The sequence below is a fragment of the Balaenoptera acutorostrata genome, chromosome 14, assembly GCF_949987535.1.
Source record: "Balaenoptera acutorostrata chromosome 14, mBalAcu1.1, whole genome shotgun sequence".
Lineage (NCBI taxonomy): Eukaryota > Metazoa > Chordata > Mammalia > Artiodactyla > Balaenopteridae > Balaenoptera > Balaenoptera acutorostrata.
The window spans coordinates 20,401,751-20,418,891 of record NC_080077.1 but is presented as its reverse complement, the minus strand read 5'-3'; the positions used below and the strand labels follow the sequence as shown (position 1 = coordinate 20,418,891).

Genomic DNA, 17,141 nt, shown 5'->3' with positions numbered 1-17,141 from the left:
CCTCTGCTCATGTTTACTATGCGTATAATGGAACAATAGCATTACCCAGTTAATGATGAGATTAATATACAGGTAAGTTGCTTTTAACCATGCCTGGCACATAGGAACACTCAAAAATGTTAATTACTCTTGCTTTTTTTTCCGGATGTTCAGCATGAGAAATCAGTTCCACTTTTATCTCACCCCACTGAGTAACGAATAATACAAGACCCAATTTTTGTGGCATAAACTTGGACTCGGCTCTTTATGTGGCTAATGCTGGCTTTGACTGCCTTTAGTGGGAACTTAACGGACCACTCAAAGTCATTAAACTCTTTAATAAAGCAAACAGCAAAGAACTGACTGTATGTAATAGTCAGACTAGGTCTTGAATTCAATTTTAATTTTATGACTCTAGATGAATTGATCTGATATTGGGGCCCTTCTTTTTCACACATCATATAAGAAGACAGATGCAGGTGAAAAATGTTTCATCTCAAAATTATAGTCATTTTATGCACACATAAAATCAAGAGCCCTGTAGGTTAGGAAATAATAATATACCATTTTTTTCAGCTTCATAAATATGCATAGCTGCACATAAGTCTTCAAGTTTTCATAAGCTCACGAATAAATCCTGGGACATGAATTTGGCATGTATTTCTTATTTAGTGTTTATGTGTTTGTCCATCTGTTGTCTAATCATTGGATCATAGTGGAACATCCATACAGCTAAAAGAAAGACTTATTTCTACTTCCAGATCTCTTTTCACAAAACAATGGATCCATTTTTAAATGTTATGTTTGCTGATGGAAGGGCACTGTGGGATAAGCTACATACAAGAAGCAAATCCCAACCCTTGTTCACCATCACTTTCTCTTTCATCCATATACTTACACACACAAAGTCCATGCTACCTAGTTACTACTTAAAATTGAAGCAAGCAGGCCCCTAGCAAGCCGAAGTGGTTATTAGGTTTAGCTGTGTCTACAAAACTTACATGGTTATACAATAGTCTTGAATCCATTTTGACAATTCCAGAAGTCATATTTTTAAAAAGAATATTAATAAGACAGACTTTGACCACAGAGGAACAACCTCTAACCTTTAACCCTGCTGTTAAAGGGTCTGAAAATTATGCATTTGAAAAATAATGGAAAGAACCATGAATACACTAAGCCTTTGTCACTCAAGGTATCTCAATGGTAAAACCTCCTCATGGCTTTAAAAATTGCACTGGTCACTGGCATAACTTTCATGTGCAATATGCTTTAAAAATTAGTTTTATTAAAATAGTATATAATTGTTTAAACTTTCTATTTATTTATTTTTTATTTTTGACTGTGTTGGGTCTTCGTTTCTGTGCAAGGGCTTTCTCTAGTTGTGGCAAGCAGGGGCCACTCTTCATCGCGGTGCGCGAGCCTCTCACTATCGCGGCCTCTCTTGTTGCGGAGCACAGGCTCCAGACGCGCAGGCTCAGTAATTGTGGCTCACGGGCCTAGTTGCTCCGCGGCATGTGGGATCCTCCCAGACCAGGGCTCGAACCCGTGTCCCCTGCATTGGCAGGCAGATTCTCAACCACTGCGCCACCAGGGAAGCCCCCTAAACTTTCTAAAATACAGAAAAACAAACAGACATTTGTTCTATTATTTAACAAGGTATTGTGCTAGGTGCTGGGTGTTTTGGCTTAGCTTTGAATGCGAAGCATTTGAGGGGTTGTCAGGATAGTCATAATAATAGCAGGCAATTAGATATTCTGACCTGAATTGGAATAGAAGGATTGGGGCTGAATGTGAATAAATGTGGATGTCATTTAGGTAGAAGTTATGATTAATGTAATCGTCACAATGGGATGGAAAAGGGCCCAGGAACAGAATTAGGGTGTTGAGGTTGCCTCAATACAGAATCTATATTCTAAGGGGAGCTAAATCTCTCAAGTCCTGCTTACCCCACTCTACTCCCCTAACTTAGCCTGACACTGGTGACTAGTCATTTTTGGTTGAGGATGAGAGTGGATGTGGTATCATTCTTCCCCGACAGCCTTTGTGCACATGTGTATATGAATGTGTGTGTGTGTGTGTGTGTGTGTGTGTGTGTGTGTGCATATTAGTAGATGGGAAAGCGGTAAGTTTCCCTGAGAAGAAAACTGTTAAAATGTGTCAGGAAAGTAGAAGTTATACAGTAGAACCAGAAAAGTAGAGTGTCATTATTGACACCAAGGGTGAAGAAAATTTCAAAAGCAGAGAGTGATCAGTCATGTCAGATGGTATAGAGAGAAAAATAAGAATGTAAAAAAGCAATTGACTTGGGTAATTAGCTTATTGAAGTCATTCTGAAAAACAAGATGTAGTAGAGTGTTAGGGGAAGATCCTATTTTCAAAGCGCTGGAAAATAAACTGAAGTGGGCGGTGTTATAAGTGAAGTCTGAGCAAGCCTCTTATTTTTAGAAGTTCCCTCTTAAAGGGAAGAGATTAGATAGTAGTTTAATGCAGAAGCAGGATCAAGGGAGGGATTTATTTTAGGGTAGGAGATATAGAAACATGTTTGTAATCAGAAGGGAAGAAACAAGAGGAAAGTGAAGGATTGAAGATGAAGGAACAAGGATGATTGATGGAGTGAAGTCCCAGAGGACGGAAGGATGAAAGGCATCAAGATAACAAGTGGAACAATTATTTTACAAAAAGACAAAATAATTCCTCCTCTGAGACAGGACTAAAGGAGGAAAGTATAGGTACTGACCCAGAGAAAATCGGGGGCAAAGAGGAAGATAATTAAAGTGGCCGCTCCCCTGAATCTCATGGAAATGCACTCAGGGTTTGGTTGTCTCCAGTCTAGGCAGGAGGAGATATTATTGGCTTGTAGAACTGTGGGTTTGTTGTGAATTATAATTAAGTCATGTCAGCATGAGGCTGTAATTTCTATTACTACATAAGGCAATAGTTTTGCTACTGAGACCTAATGACCAGGTCCAGGCTGGGAAGTTCTGCTGGGATAGCACTGGGGAAGTCCTTCCTGACCTGCATTTGCATTGCCGGGCTCAGCATTCTCCATTTATGCCTGTTCTGCTTTGACTTTCCGTGAGTAGTTCTGACCGTGGTCTTCTAAGGCAACTATTGCTTTTCTTTAAAGGCAGCAGTATTTGAACACTTTTTAGAGGCTGCTGGGATAGGTAAGTATTTAGCTTGAGAACATACCTAGAAATGTAAAGAAAAAATAAAATACAACTGGAACAAGCTGAGTTGAAATTAATTTGTGCTTTAATGATAAAGCTGAGGAAGGTAGAGCTATTATGTTCTATTTGGTAAATATTGGGTATTTGTGAATAAATTAGAAGCTTGTGTTTGTACCAGAAGTCAGAAAAGATTGTCAGACCAAATCATAGGCCCATGCTAATAAACCAACCAATTCTTAGGTTCGCTTCTTGATTTTTACCTTTTCATATTATGCAACAGTTAATCATCCAAATATTTTAAATTTCACTCTTGGATTAATTCAGATCCCCTGCAATCTATATCTTATTCCAGAATCAGTTTTACTGGAATATGATTTGGTATTTTGCAATGAGACACCAGGGAGAGATTGTATAAAATGTTCTCTTTTTATCTCTAGTAGGAATGTTGCTGAAGGTATTATTTACCACAGCAAGCAGTGTCTCCTTTATGCAGACCTAGGGGAGTAATTTTTCTTTGGCTTCAGGGCCTAAGTTCAATTTTTTCTGAGCAACTGGAACATTTTGATTCTATGGGCATCGGAGATATTATAATTGGTTGTGATTCCTTTTTTGCTTTGGCTGTGTATCAACTTAGAATGTTTTTAGCCACAATTACTTACAATAGCTTAAGTAGGTTTTTCTTTTTCTTTTTACATAGCAAGAAGCCTGAAAATAAGTAACTGCTGGGATTGGCTCAGCATCTCATCTGGGAACCAGTGTCTCTGAATTTCCTTCAGACACTGGATGAACTACACCTCTAGCTGTAGTTCTCAAACGTTGTTGTGCACTGGAACCATCTAAAGGGCTGATAAAGCAGACAGAGGCCCAGGCTCCTTGAAGAATAGAGCCTAGGCCTTTTATGTGGTCACTAAGTTCCTCAGGTGATTCTAATATTGACCAAAGCTTGAGAACCACTGCTCTAGCGGAAGGGAGAAACAGGCAAAATTCACTCCTTTCAACAGGCTCTGTCTTCTTAGCTAGAAAAAAAAAATTTCAGAGTCAATCCAGCTTACCTCCTCTAAGGAAAGCTGGGGAAGGACCTAACTTTTCAGAGATCAGAGAACTCTGTCTACTACCAAACCCAAAATTTGGTGTTAAGGAAGAAGCAAGTTGTTGGATGGGCAAAGGACAGTAGTTTGGGGCCAGAATTGCTAGTTATTATACAGGAACTTGTTTTATATGTCTTTGTTTGGTAACTTTATTCTGAATTAGTTTTGCTTTCCTATACCTCTCTGATTTTTCTATTAAAAATTAGTTGTATGAATTTATGTGATCTATCAAATTGTTTTTGAAATATGAGAGTATGGCGATTATGATAAAATTCTTGTACCCTATGTTCAAGGCTCACTACTTTCCTCATTATCAACAAAAGGATCCAGGGGCGGTGATTTTCTTCTGCTTAGTTGCCTTGGGGCTATAACGAGGAGAATGCTTGCTTACTCCATTTTCTATTTTCATGCTCTTTGTCATGAAGCAGGCTGACTGGGTGATTCATAGAATCAAAATTAAGCTGAGATGCCACCTTGATTAGGTACAACTTGGGATTTGCCTCTCCTGGCAATTTTCTTTTAGCCTAAGTGTGAACCCTGGTTATTTTTTGACATGTCATGGCTCCAGCTCATTAGATCATAATACTCACTATGCAGCAGGATCACCTGAAAAATACTGATGCCATGTCCTATCTTGATCGGAGGTGGGGCCCAAGCATCCATGTTTTTACTTAAAAGCTCTCCAAGTGACCCTAATGTGCAGTTAGGGTTGCAGAACTACTGCTCTGGCTGATAGGCTCTCTGACCTAACCCTGTCTTCTGTGCTCTGTCTCTGTTTTCTTTCATCTGATTCTATTCCTGATTTCAATTTCTGTCTCTAAGGATCTCTGTCCTTCTGTTCCCAGGTGGTAACCTGGCTTCAGTTGAGACTGCTCTCTGAGTTCCATTTTGGTTTCCTTGAGCCTAGACTGCATATTTCAGTTAACCTGCTGTAGCATTTCAGCAGCAAAGGCTGAGTTCCTTTCTCTGATTCTCAGTAGAATGCCAACTCATCCCGCTGACAACCAAAAAGTATGGGGAAATCTTGGGACTAACAAAGTGGACACAGGGAGGCAACTTGACTATGCATAGGATAAGTAGAGTTCCATGTTCAGGAAGCTTTCAGTTCTTAGTTCCATCTAATTTCAACTCCAAGTCAGTTAGATTCTCCAGCAGCACCTCGTGAACCTTCTCTCCCAAGTAGGCTCTTGAGACTCTGAGCTGGCGGCTCTCTCCTCTGACTTTTTCCACTCAGAAGTCCTAACAACAACTCTGCTCTCCCTCTACGGATCTCCAGTAGATTACTTTTTCATTCTGATCCTTTTGCTGATTTAATCTTTACCCCCCAGATTAATTTCTTTTTTGAATTTCAAACCTTCTTCCTCATCATTTCCCTTCGTATTCTCAGCCCTCTAGTTATACCCTGTATACCAAGTTACCAGAAAACACGAAATATGCCCCAAATATAGGTAATAAAATGTGGCTAAATACCCAGCTTTGGAGTTGGGCAGCTCAGGCCTAAATCCTCAATCTGTACCTTCCAAGTTTGTTTCTTCACCTGCAAATGGAGTAATAATATCTAACTTGTAAGATTGTTGGCAGAAGAAAACAAGATAATGCATATAAATCTTAGAGGATTTCCTGGCACATAAGTGCTCAAAAAATGTTGGGTGTTTGCCACATAAGCTGAGATGGAATTTGGCTCAAATGCATTTACTGGGGTTCTAGACCTATGAAAGTAAGCAGGGAACAGGGTTTGGCAGAGGAAGTAGTTCAACTGAGATGTTGGCCTTGATGAGTTTTCAAGTGAATAATTGTGTGACAGACTTGTTTTGTGTGACCCTCACCTGTCAATCACCAGCCGTGGGCTGCCTCAGAAAGCTCGTGGCGTTGGGTGCCGTGGCTCTGTACACAGTAGGAGGCAACTGTGAAGAAGCCGACGTCTGGCAGCTGTTTACTGACCACACTCCTAAGCGGTTCTGTGTGGCAAGTTCTGTCATGATGGGGCATCTGGGCAGTCCTCTCTGTACCTACCACAGTTTTTGTTTCTGTATCACTCCTCTGGTTTGCAGGTGTAAAGTGCACAGGTCTGACATGTACCTAGCCGAGGTGAGGTAGTTGTTCCTCACATTGCCTATATTTAGAAATAATGCACTCTCTGAGATTCCTTATCAACAAATCTGTGCACAAACAAGGCATTCTAGAAGCCTGATACATGCATAATTTCAGGTTCTTAGATTCCTAGGCTAAAGTCTAGGTTTTATTATCACAAACGAGAAGAGAGAAATAAAGGAAGTACAAATAAAGTGGGAAAGGAGTAATTTTAAATGTATGTCAATTGTCAGGACTTTGTCTGAGGCAGAACCTGGAGATTCTGCTAACAACCTGCCAGCCAACAACAGCATTTGTGCACAGAGCTCCTGGGAATCCACTTTCCAAAATCGCTCAGGCGACCACTTCATAATTTTTAAAAGGACTAGTTTCAATAGCCTGCAGGACATTTTAGAAGAGAAAGCTGATCATCAATTTGCTGTTTATTTTATAAAGTGACTAAAATTCAAATTCGATTTACTTAAAATGGTTGTCCCAGTCCTAATAAATGTTTAAATTTCTCAGGTGCTGGGCTCCTTGTCTTCATTCTTTAGTCTGAGCTCAGTAGGGACTTCATTAATCCCTGAGGAAAGATACACTAAAAAGGATTTTCAGTAAATTTGGGTGAATGTTTTCCAGATCCCTTTGGCCAGGAGGGTGGTAGATATAGAGCGTAACCAGACCGCTGTGGAGCCTCAGGAGTGGGGGATGGGAGACCGTTAGACTCCGGACCATCTACAGGAGGACCACGGCCCTGGGGTTCTCTGTGATAGCTCCTTAGTGCATTCTGAAATCATTCTAGTCAAGCAGGAAATGCAGCATTGTGGACGAATTCTGTCTACAATCATCTGAAACATGGAATTAGATCCTTATTTTCTACTCAACGGTAGTGGAGTTTAGCAGCAAAGAGTACAATTCTTGTTGTAACAGAAAAATAGGTTTAAATCTTGCTACTGAAAGAATGGCTGTGGAACTTTAGGCAAATTGCTTTGCTTCTCTAAAATTTAATTTTCTTATCTTAAAAATGAGGATAATAATCCCTAACAATAGGGTATCAGCGTCTATTGTAGTGTTTAGTACACTAAATATCCAACAAATGGCAAGTGACGTCAACATCATCCTCATTGTCATCTCTTGCTTTTCACTCTAGCAATGTTCAAGAGAAGACTCATTTTTCTCTTAAATGCATTTCACGTTTTGACACTTATTGGCTTCACTCTTCTTCATTTGTGAAAGTCACACCTTTGTCATTCCCAGCATAGTTTCTTTCTCTTTTTTTTAAACATCTTTATTGGAGTATAATTGCTTTACAATGGTGTGTTAGTTTCTGCTGTATAACAAAGTGAATCAGCTATATGTATGCATATATCCCCATATCCCCTCCCTCTTGCGTCTCCCTCCCTCCCACCCTCCCTATCCCACCCCTCTAGGGGGACACAAAGCACCGAGCTGATCTCCCTGTGCTATGCAGCTCCTTCCCACTAGCTATCTATTTTACATTTGGTAGTGTGCATATGTCATGGGGAGGGGGGAGGGTAAGCTGGGACAGCGTAGTCTCTTATACTCCTGTTTTTTATTGATGGGGAGTTCTGTGGTGTGAGTAGCTCGCAGAGTGGGGGCAAAGTGTTTGGGCTATGCTGGTTCTCAGTGACTTCCAAATGATGACACCACTGTCAAGGGTTACTGTTGGACCAAATTATGTTTCTTGGCAATAGCTTTGGTTTCTGCACAATTGGCAAGGTGTTCTTTAAGTTCCCAAAGGCCAGGATGTGAAGCCCTAGACGTGAAGGAACCTCCACCCGCCTTGGGAGATGTTAGTTCCACCTTGGATGGAGCCACTACTCTGTGGGTTTTATCTAAAGAAAGTCCAATTATTTCTTAGACTGTAGAACCATTTTCTAGCCTAAATTTGGGTTGGGACCAACATTAATTCTTTTTACCGCCTCTCCTAGCTTTTTATCTGTATTTTTGCAATTCTCCAAATTTCCCATCCTTGGCAACTGTTCTTGCTTTGTGTACCTTTGAGTTAAAGTAAGGTAGACATATTAATGACTGTGGAGTAAATACTTGTGATACTTGTGGTGGCTGGAAATGGGTTAGACAAATGTGTCAGCTGTAGACACCAGCTTCAAGGATTGTTAACGTGGTCCTAGTGGTTCAGCCATCACACTCTGAGGCCCTCATCACCAGATGGACTAGTACTTCTGTATTCACTGCCTCTCTTCTCTTCTTTGCCCCCCTGTTAATATTATCTCAGTTCAGAATAGCTTTAAGATAACATGTTCTAGAATCAGACTGTCTACATTCAAATTCTGGTTTTGCTGCTTATTAGGTTTTAACCTCTTATGGCTCAGTTTACTCATCTCTAAAATAGGGCAATTATAATACCTGACTCAGGAGGTTATAAGGATCAGGTGAGAGAATAAGTGTAACCTACTTAGGATAATGCCTGGAAAAATAAATGTTGGCTGCTAATATTTATTATTATTATTATTATTACTCACACGATAGGTATCCTAACCAGGTTCCACAGAGATCTGGCCTCTTATGGGTCACCAGCTTATGGAGCAATCGTCCTCTGGTTCAGGGGGACTTCCCTGGTGGTCCAGTGGTTGGGACTTCGCCTTCCAGCATGGGGGGTGCAGGTTTGATCCCTGGTTGGAGAGCTAGGATCCCACGTGCCTCGTGGCCAAAAAACCAAAACATAAAGCAGAAGCGATGTTGTGACAAATTCAATACAGACTTTAAAAATGGTCCACATCAAAAATAAATCTTAAAAAAAAAAAAAAGCTGAGCTTTAAAAAAAAAAATTGTCCTCTGGTTCAGGCAAGGAGAACTTTAACCAAAATAAAGAGATGACAAAGCTTAAGGTTATCTGTGTAGCATTATGAAGCATGTCCAAATGAAATCTCTTCCATAAGGTTAAGGAGGGTGGAAAAATACATTGGGGGTAGTGTTTCAACATATGAATTTGGGAGGACACATTCAATCCATCACACCATCTTACCAAGTCCCATGATTTTGTAATCTGATGCAGACCTCCCATTCCTTCCCTCATCTTCTCTATCAGTAGATGTCAATAAAATAAGAGCTCAAGGGATTGAGCCCTTAGTAGAGGGCATAATAAAGTATTAAAGAGAATTGGCAGAATGCACAAAAGGTTACTTTTCAGTGACTTCATTTGGAACAAATTTCCGAGGTCATTACTGACTTGCTACACTGGCAAATGAACAATACAGGTGTTCTCGAAGAGTACTCCTAAGGTGATTTTATTTGGCATAAAGGTTTCTAGGAGTTAAAGAGACTTTGGGGGGAATAAATATATGAATATAAATCAATAGAAAGGAAAAGCACCGATACGGCATTAACTAGACACGCTGACCAATTAGCCAGTTCTTCGCACATTAGTCTATGTTAGAACAAAAAGGTTGTGAGAGGAAAGTGACTCAAAATGTAAAAAGAAATATGCTTTACCACAATTCCCAAGATATTTAGGAGTAAAGGAGTTGTAATATGGGTTAAGTACCAGTATATGACATTTGATGGTGTCTAAAGATTGAGGTCTGTTGGGCATTTCATTCTAGAATAAGGTCAGTGCTGTCATCTTTACCTGTCATGGCAGTACCAGAAACTGTATCATTGTCTCTATTATTGATTAGATTCCCCTCTATTCCCTCTTTTTCAAACTCAACATGATTAAAATGTCCCCCTCTACTCCTTAATTGAAAACATTCTTAATCTATCTCTTGGATGTCTACGCAGAGACACATGAAAATACAAGATAAAATATAATCTCCCCAACGCACAGAACACAAAGTGACTATTAATGTTGAAGGCATGCATAATTGAAACTTTACCATACAGTATGCAATATTCATGTACATTAAGTAAACCAGTCCTTTAGGAATGCCTGCATGTTTTCTGGACAAAAGAAAGAGGATTCACTTTAATGAGGTCTGAAAAAGTCTATGGAATAATAGTGATATACCATGAAACTTACAACAATAACTGGCTTCTCCCAATAAAGTATGATAAGTCTGCAGTGATTTCATACTCTGATATTTTGATTCTGGCATTTGAGAGAAAGGGGTCTGAATGTCACTGTTAGTGAATAAACAAAGAGTCTCAAAATGCATTATTCCGTGAGTTATAGGAATAAAAACCTAAAGCATCTTTAGTGGAATAAGCTTGAACAATAAAATGTGAAATACTCTATAAACATAAACCAAAGCTTGAAGGCATGAATATTTTCTCCCTTGTTTACTTTTGCTTTTCTGGATAACAATTCGTCTCTGATTTTATATCACTCCAGCTAATAATTAACTTACTTCTGGGTAATGTAACCTGAGAAGTGACGGCATGGAGCTGCTAACAATACCTCAGGAAGGCATGGTAATGATTTCTCCCAGGTGTTTGCGGAAAAAAGAATATAGTAAGGAGGAAGTGGATCTCATAGGCATTGAATGGCAGTGTTGCTTTTAGGCAGAAGTAGCATGAGTAATTTATTGACTGCATCAGCAGATATATTTAGCTGTGTGCTGTGAAGGTGAGCGCCCAGCCACGTGTTCCTCTTGCATCACTGGAGCTCACAGCCAGCAGCGTTGGATCACTAGCCTTTCCAAGAGCTATTTTAAAACAGATGTGGTAATTTTTTACCTAACATAGTAACTAAAAAATAATCAAAAGTTTGTGTTGCCTGAATTCATGGGCTTTATCTCAAGGGGGGAAATGCTTCAATAAAGGGATATGCCATAAAGAAGGTACATTATATTCCTAAAGACTATTTGCTCCGGATAGATTTGAACCTTGCATTGAAATAACCTCCTCTGTGCTTGGCAGTTCTCCAGTGCCCTCTTTCAGGAACCTGTCCCCGGCCTCGCTACAGGTCCACTGGTTCAAGAAACGACAATTATAGTAAGGATTGAAAAGTATGCTCTAGAGGCAACAAGGCCATTACTACTTTTTCATTCTAAATATATGCTCTTTGATACCATTGCTATCTGTTAGAGGTTGTGTTCCCTAAAAAGATACATTGAAATCCTAACCCCAGGAATCTGTGAATGTGACCTTATTTGGAAATAGTCTTTGCAGATGTAATCAAGTTAAGATAAGGTCATTAGGGTGGACCCTAATCCAGTATGACTAGTGTCCTTATGAAAAAAGGGAAAGAGACCCAGACTCAGACACAGGGAGGACGCTGTGTGATGATGGAGGCAGGATTGAAGTGATGTTCTACCACCCAAGGAATATCCGAAATTGCCAGCAACACCAGAAGCTAAGAGAAAAGCATGGAACTGATTCTCCCATAGACCCTTCAGAGACCGAATGTTTCTGCTAATACCTTGATTTCAGATTTCTTGCCTGAGAATTGTGAAGGAATAAATTTCTGTTTTCTAAACCACTCAGTTTGCGGTACTTTGTTACAGTAGTTCTAGGAAGCTAATATGCTATCTAAATTTAGATACTCAGGGTGAGGGGCAATGAGCTAGCCAGTGTACCAAGATAAATTAATTATGCACGATATGGATATTCACCAAGGGTACAAATGTTTCTACACATCCATTAATAAAAAAGCATGTTGCAATGTAGGTTGATCAGGTTTGTCTCAGTTTGTCCAGGAAACCCTGTTTCCATTTACTTTCTAGGCATAATAAATAATAGGCCTCCTTTCATTTTCAAAATACCCTGGTTTGGATGATAAATTATATCACTCTACCTATGTGTACACTATTAAGCACTTAGCAAAAAAATAAAATTTCACCACTTATGTTCAGTGTTTTTGATTTTAAAAAAGTGATTTCTAGTGTCATAGTCAAAATCTCTCCAAAACTGCAGCAAATTGAAGTTTCAAATTCCAAGAGTCTGGATCACTTTAGCCTTAGTTTACTTTGGGACCCGCAAATTTACAGCACTCTGACCTGGGTCACTTTCCTCAGGAAGTAATATTTCAGATTGTTTAAACCAGTCGGAATAAATACAACTCGTCATACCCCTAGGTTGTCGAGGGGAGAGGAAGAGAGGAAGAGAATAGCAAGTAAATTCAAGTGTGGCAGGAGGAATATTTGAACCTACAATTCATTTCAGTTATTGCAGGGTGATTGAGGCCAGCGGTGTGGACACCGAAAAACGGTCAGAGATACAGCCTCTGTTCCTCACTTTGTCATAAATCCTTCCTAACCTTGAATAAATCTGTCTTTGACCTCAGTTTTCCCACTTGGGAACTGAGGGCCATTATAATTGATTTTTAATTTTGTTAATGTTTGTTGGCTAATTAGGGAATGCTGGTAAAATGCCTTCAACAATCTGAAAAGCACTTTGTATGTTCCATGCCTTGATGATGGACCTACATAGAACTTATTCCTCAGTGTTGGAAGGAAAAAGGAATCCCCATTTCTTGTCAGTTCTATGCTTGTTATATTACTAAGTCATACTACTGCTGAAGTGAATATATATGAAAAATGACTCTACACAAAGTCTATAGATCTTTGTTCACTCTTGTTAGCCTCTCCTATATACTGCTTTCAATTTAAAGTAAAGCAGTTGATGTCATTTTCTTCTAGTAATTACTTTTAGCCTCATCTCTGGTTTCTAAAGTTAAGATGAGATTCACTGTTTCTTTCTACGCTTATGGCTCTCAATCTAACACCTTTGGAAGACAGTAGGGGATGTTGCTGACTGCAAAAAAGCAGATTGGAAGTCGCTGGTATTGGGGCAGTGTGATGTTTCTCAGGATATTTGTAAATGTAGGTGTGAACAAGGTGGTCTAATATGCTCGTTACTGTCAATACACTACACAGCTTCTCCTCTGTGTTTGTACAATGCCCTATGAATAGTGATATCATTGCAATGATGACATCATAATTTGTTTATAGTTTTGTTTCTTCCACTGGATGATGAGTTGCTAAAGTTTGGGAATACATCTTACTCGTATCTTTATCTTCAGTACTTCACAAATACTGGGAAATACATGGCATTCAATGCACATTTGTTGAATAAGTGAGTGGTAATCCTTTAAGGAACAACAGTTGGCTGGAAATTTAATCAGCAGACTGGATGGGGCCTCTGTAATGTGTCAACTTCGCTAGGCTCAACTGTGTTCACAAGAGATTCTTTTTCTAAATGTTTTCTTTTAGAATGATCCATAAGAGACATTTTTTTACATGAGATTTGGAGAGTGGAAGTGAAGCAGCAACCATCTTGTCTTTTAATGTCCAAAGGTTGAAGCGAAGTTGTCAGATATTTTTGTAGCTCATTGTTGCTTACCTGCTGGCTCACCTCCTTGGCATTGGAAAGCATCCAGGCTTGAAAGCTCACCTGCCCTCAGATCCTCCTTGAGTTTCTCCCACTTGTATGTCACATTGTGTTTAGCTCCCTGATGAAGGATGATGGTGTGACCCATAGAATACTCACATATTCAAGTCTGGAAGCATTGAGAAATTAAGAACTGACGTTGATTCCAGTCTGTCCTTGTGGGTTCCAAATTATCCCTGCCTTCCCTCACTCTACAGCATCTTGCCTTCAGACAAGACAAGTCTTCCTGTCTGTGGACTTCAGGCTCCTGGATCAGATGCAGAGACAATAGCTTCACTGAGACTGCTTAACTCCCGCAACTGTGTAAAGTCAAATCCCTGTAACAATAACTTTACACACACACACACCCCACACCTATGTGTGTGTATATGTATATACCTCCTATAGAAGTGTGTGCTTCTCCAGTTGAATGCTGATTGAGACAGCTAGTCTATGAGACTATGGAAGTAAATTGCCTAAGAATGCTTATCTGTCTGTGCATGTGTATATGTGTGTGTGTGTGTGTGTGTGTGTGTGTGTGTGTAGGTGTCCATAAAGGCACTATTGGTTAGGATAATGCTAACTATTGGAACTAACATATCCATAAGACAAAACTCTCATCAATGTAACACAATAGATATCTTCTTCTTGCTCTATGAAAGTCTCGTGTGTGTATTCCTGCTTGGTAGAGAATGAACATATTCTTTTTTTGTACCTATTTAGAAACCCAGACTGAGGAGATTTTACGACCTTCAAGAAGTGCCTTCTGAGGTCTTTTTGGGTAACAAAATTCAGCCAACAGATGGGAGAAAAGAGTAGAACATGCATATCCACTTCCTAGCCGCTTCAGGTTAGAAGCGACACTCACCACTTGCTTATATTCTGTTGGTGAGAACTAGTGCCACACACCACTTAGAAGGAAGTGGTAGTGCTGGGAAATGGGGTCACTGATGGGGCAGCCTGTTCCCAGGTAGAACTGTGCTGTAGAAGAAGAACACAAATGTTGGGGGCCAGCTATCACTGCCACATAGAATCTTATGTAAAATACGTTGACTAAATCAGAAAATTCAATCATCTTTGTTATCGAATTCCAGCCTGGTTCTTGGCCTGCTTAAGAGCAAAAAAAAAAAAAGAGGTCAGTCTGTAGGGAGCCCAAGAGTAGGATTTGGCCAACTCCAGGATGGCTTGTTCAATTGTATCCTGAGGTGAATGGAAAGCAGCACAGCTTGCAGCCACTTTAGAGGGAGATCTGGCCCCTGGAGATCAAGCTAAAACTGAAATATCCATTTGAAAATTCTACACTAACTTCCAACACCAATAACATTCAAGTTCCATCTGAATGTGTCTTGAAGTTAGCTCTCCAATTCCTGATGCAACAGCTCCACAGCAGTTTGATCCCTTTGTTCCTTGCAGTTAGCTACTGCAGGTACACACACCCCTGCTCTGTAGAAAGCAGTTATGTACCAGCATTTGGTCCACCTTTTGGAATAAATTGGCTGGCTGATCTAATACAAATCACAAAACTATCAGAAAGGCAAGATTTAGTAAGTATTGTGTGTAATTCAAGAAGCTGTACATCTGCTGAAAATCTCTTTTTGCTAAAAGCAGCACATCTGATAAATTCTTGACTTAATTTATTGATAGTTTACTCCCTCCTCAAGAAGAGGAAACAACCAGAACTACTATTTTGTACTTAATTCTTTTTTTGGTGGGGGGAGGGCGCACTGCATGGCTTGTGGGGTCTTAGTTCCCTGAACAGGGATCGAACCCGGGTCCACAGCAGTGAGAGCCCGAGTCTTAACCACTGGACCACCAGGGAATTCCCTCTTTTGTACTTAGTTCTAACCAACAAGGATGTCTGTTTGGTGCTTTCAAGGAAAGTCAAGACCCAGAAGAAAGTACTCTTACCATCTTAGAGTTTTAGTATCTGAGAAAGGGATAGCTTAGCCTAGACAGACATGTGAACTAAAGCTTAGATAAACATATTTATACAAGTTCAGGAAAAAAATAATCCAATGACCAGTTGAGGTGTTTTAACAAAAGTCTAAGAAGCTAAGAATCTGTGGAAGGTAAGGGCTGGGATCCTGAGCTAAGCTTTAAATGGTCTCACTTAAGACTCTAAAGCAAAACTATGACCAGAGTCAAGACTTGAGAGAAGATCTTGGAAAAATGAACAACATATGAGGTGAGCCCAATCATGTACTGCTTTTCCCTTTGAGGTAGTTACCAATTCATAAACAGTGCAGAACTAAATGCTACAGATCAGAGCAGAAAGATTTGCCTAAGAGGTTGAGAGACTGAGCTCAGTTTCCAACGGTCTCACAAAGGTGGGGACACTAAACTTGGAATCAAAGTCTATAAAGGGAAGGGGCCTCTAGACTTCCAGTTAGGTGCCCATAGGATCTGTACTCTAGGATTAAGATTAAAGAAGAAAATAACCAGTATACAGAAAAGATTGACACACCTTCAAAATAACTGTATCCCAGCCTGGATTTAGATGACGTACCCTATTCTGAATGTTTGCAAGAAAGCAAAAGTTAATTCTATCTGGAAAAAGATAGCATTGGCTAGAGCCTCAAATTATCTGTATAAGTTTTCATACACAATTATTACTTTACCAGGCAGACTAGAAGATGTTAATAAATGACTGAACACCCAGAGAAAAAGATAATAAAATAGAACAATAGGACATTCAGATATTGATGTTAATAGCTATAGACTTTAACACAAATATGATTAATATGTCAAAGGAAAAAGATGAGAGGATGGGTAAATTTACCAGAGAATTGGAATCTATACAAACATCAAATGGAAAAATGTATAAGTAAAAAATATAATAGTTGAAATTAAGAATACAATGGATGGTTTAACTGCAGATTAGACACACAGAAGAGATCAGTGAATTAGAAAGCAAGTCAGTAAAACATATTAAAACAGAAATACAGAGAGAATAAAAAGCAAAATTATTTGAAGGAATGGAAGAACTGCATGGGACTCCAATAAAGAAAAAAGTAATTGATTCTAGAACAAGAGATGGAAAGATTGGCTATGAATTTGTTGCCTGTTTTTGTAAAAACAATTTATTGGAAGACAGCCATGGCTATTTATTTACATGTTTTGGGCCACACTAGCAGTTAACTACTTGTACCAGAGACCACATGAACTGCAAGGCTAAAATATTTAAGAAAAAGTTTGTCAGATCATCCCTTGAGGGTCCAACTAATCTTCAGGCAGTGTAGTTTTGAATATCCATATTTTTATATAATGGGCTTTAGTTATTTCCCCAAAAGAAGTGGGACAAGTAGAATACAAAGAGCAAGATAGTAGGCTTAAGTTTAAAAATATTAGCAATTATACTGAATGTAATTGTCAGACTGGATAAAAAAGACAAAACCTAAGTATATGCTTTTTACAAAAGATGTTCTTAAATATAAAGATACAGAAAGATACAATGTCACCGAATAGACAAGATATATACCCTGCAAACCTAAGCAACACACACACACACATGAAAATAATGTTTCACTGCTATCATCAATCA

At 39.3% G+C, this 17,141-nt stretch overlaps 1 long non-coding RNA gene across 1 annotated transcript in view; it reads left to right on the top strand.

Moving 5' to 3' along the window:
- Positions 1-2,529: 2,529 nt before the first annotated feature.
- LOC102997279 (uncharacterized) overlaps positions 2,530-17,141 on the top strand; it is a 75,121-nt gene continuing 60,509 nt past the window's right edge. Inside the window, exon 1 of the long non-coding RNA XR_450094.3 lies at positions 2,530-3,057. This is a non-coding gene — a long non-coding RNA (uncharacterized LOC102997279). The remainder of the gene's footprint in view (positions 3,058-17,141) is intronic.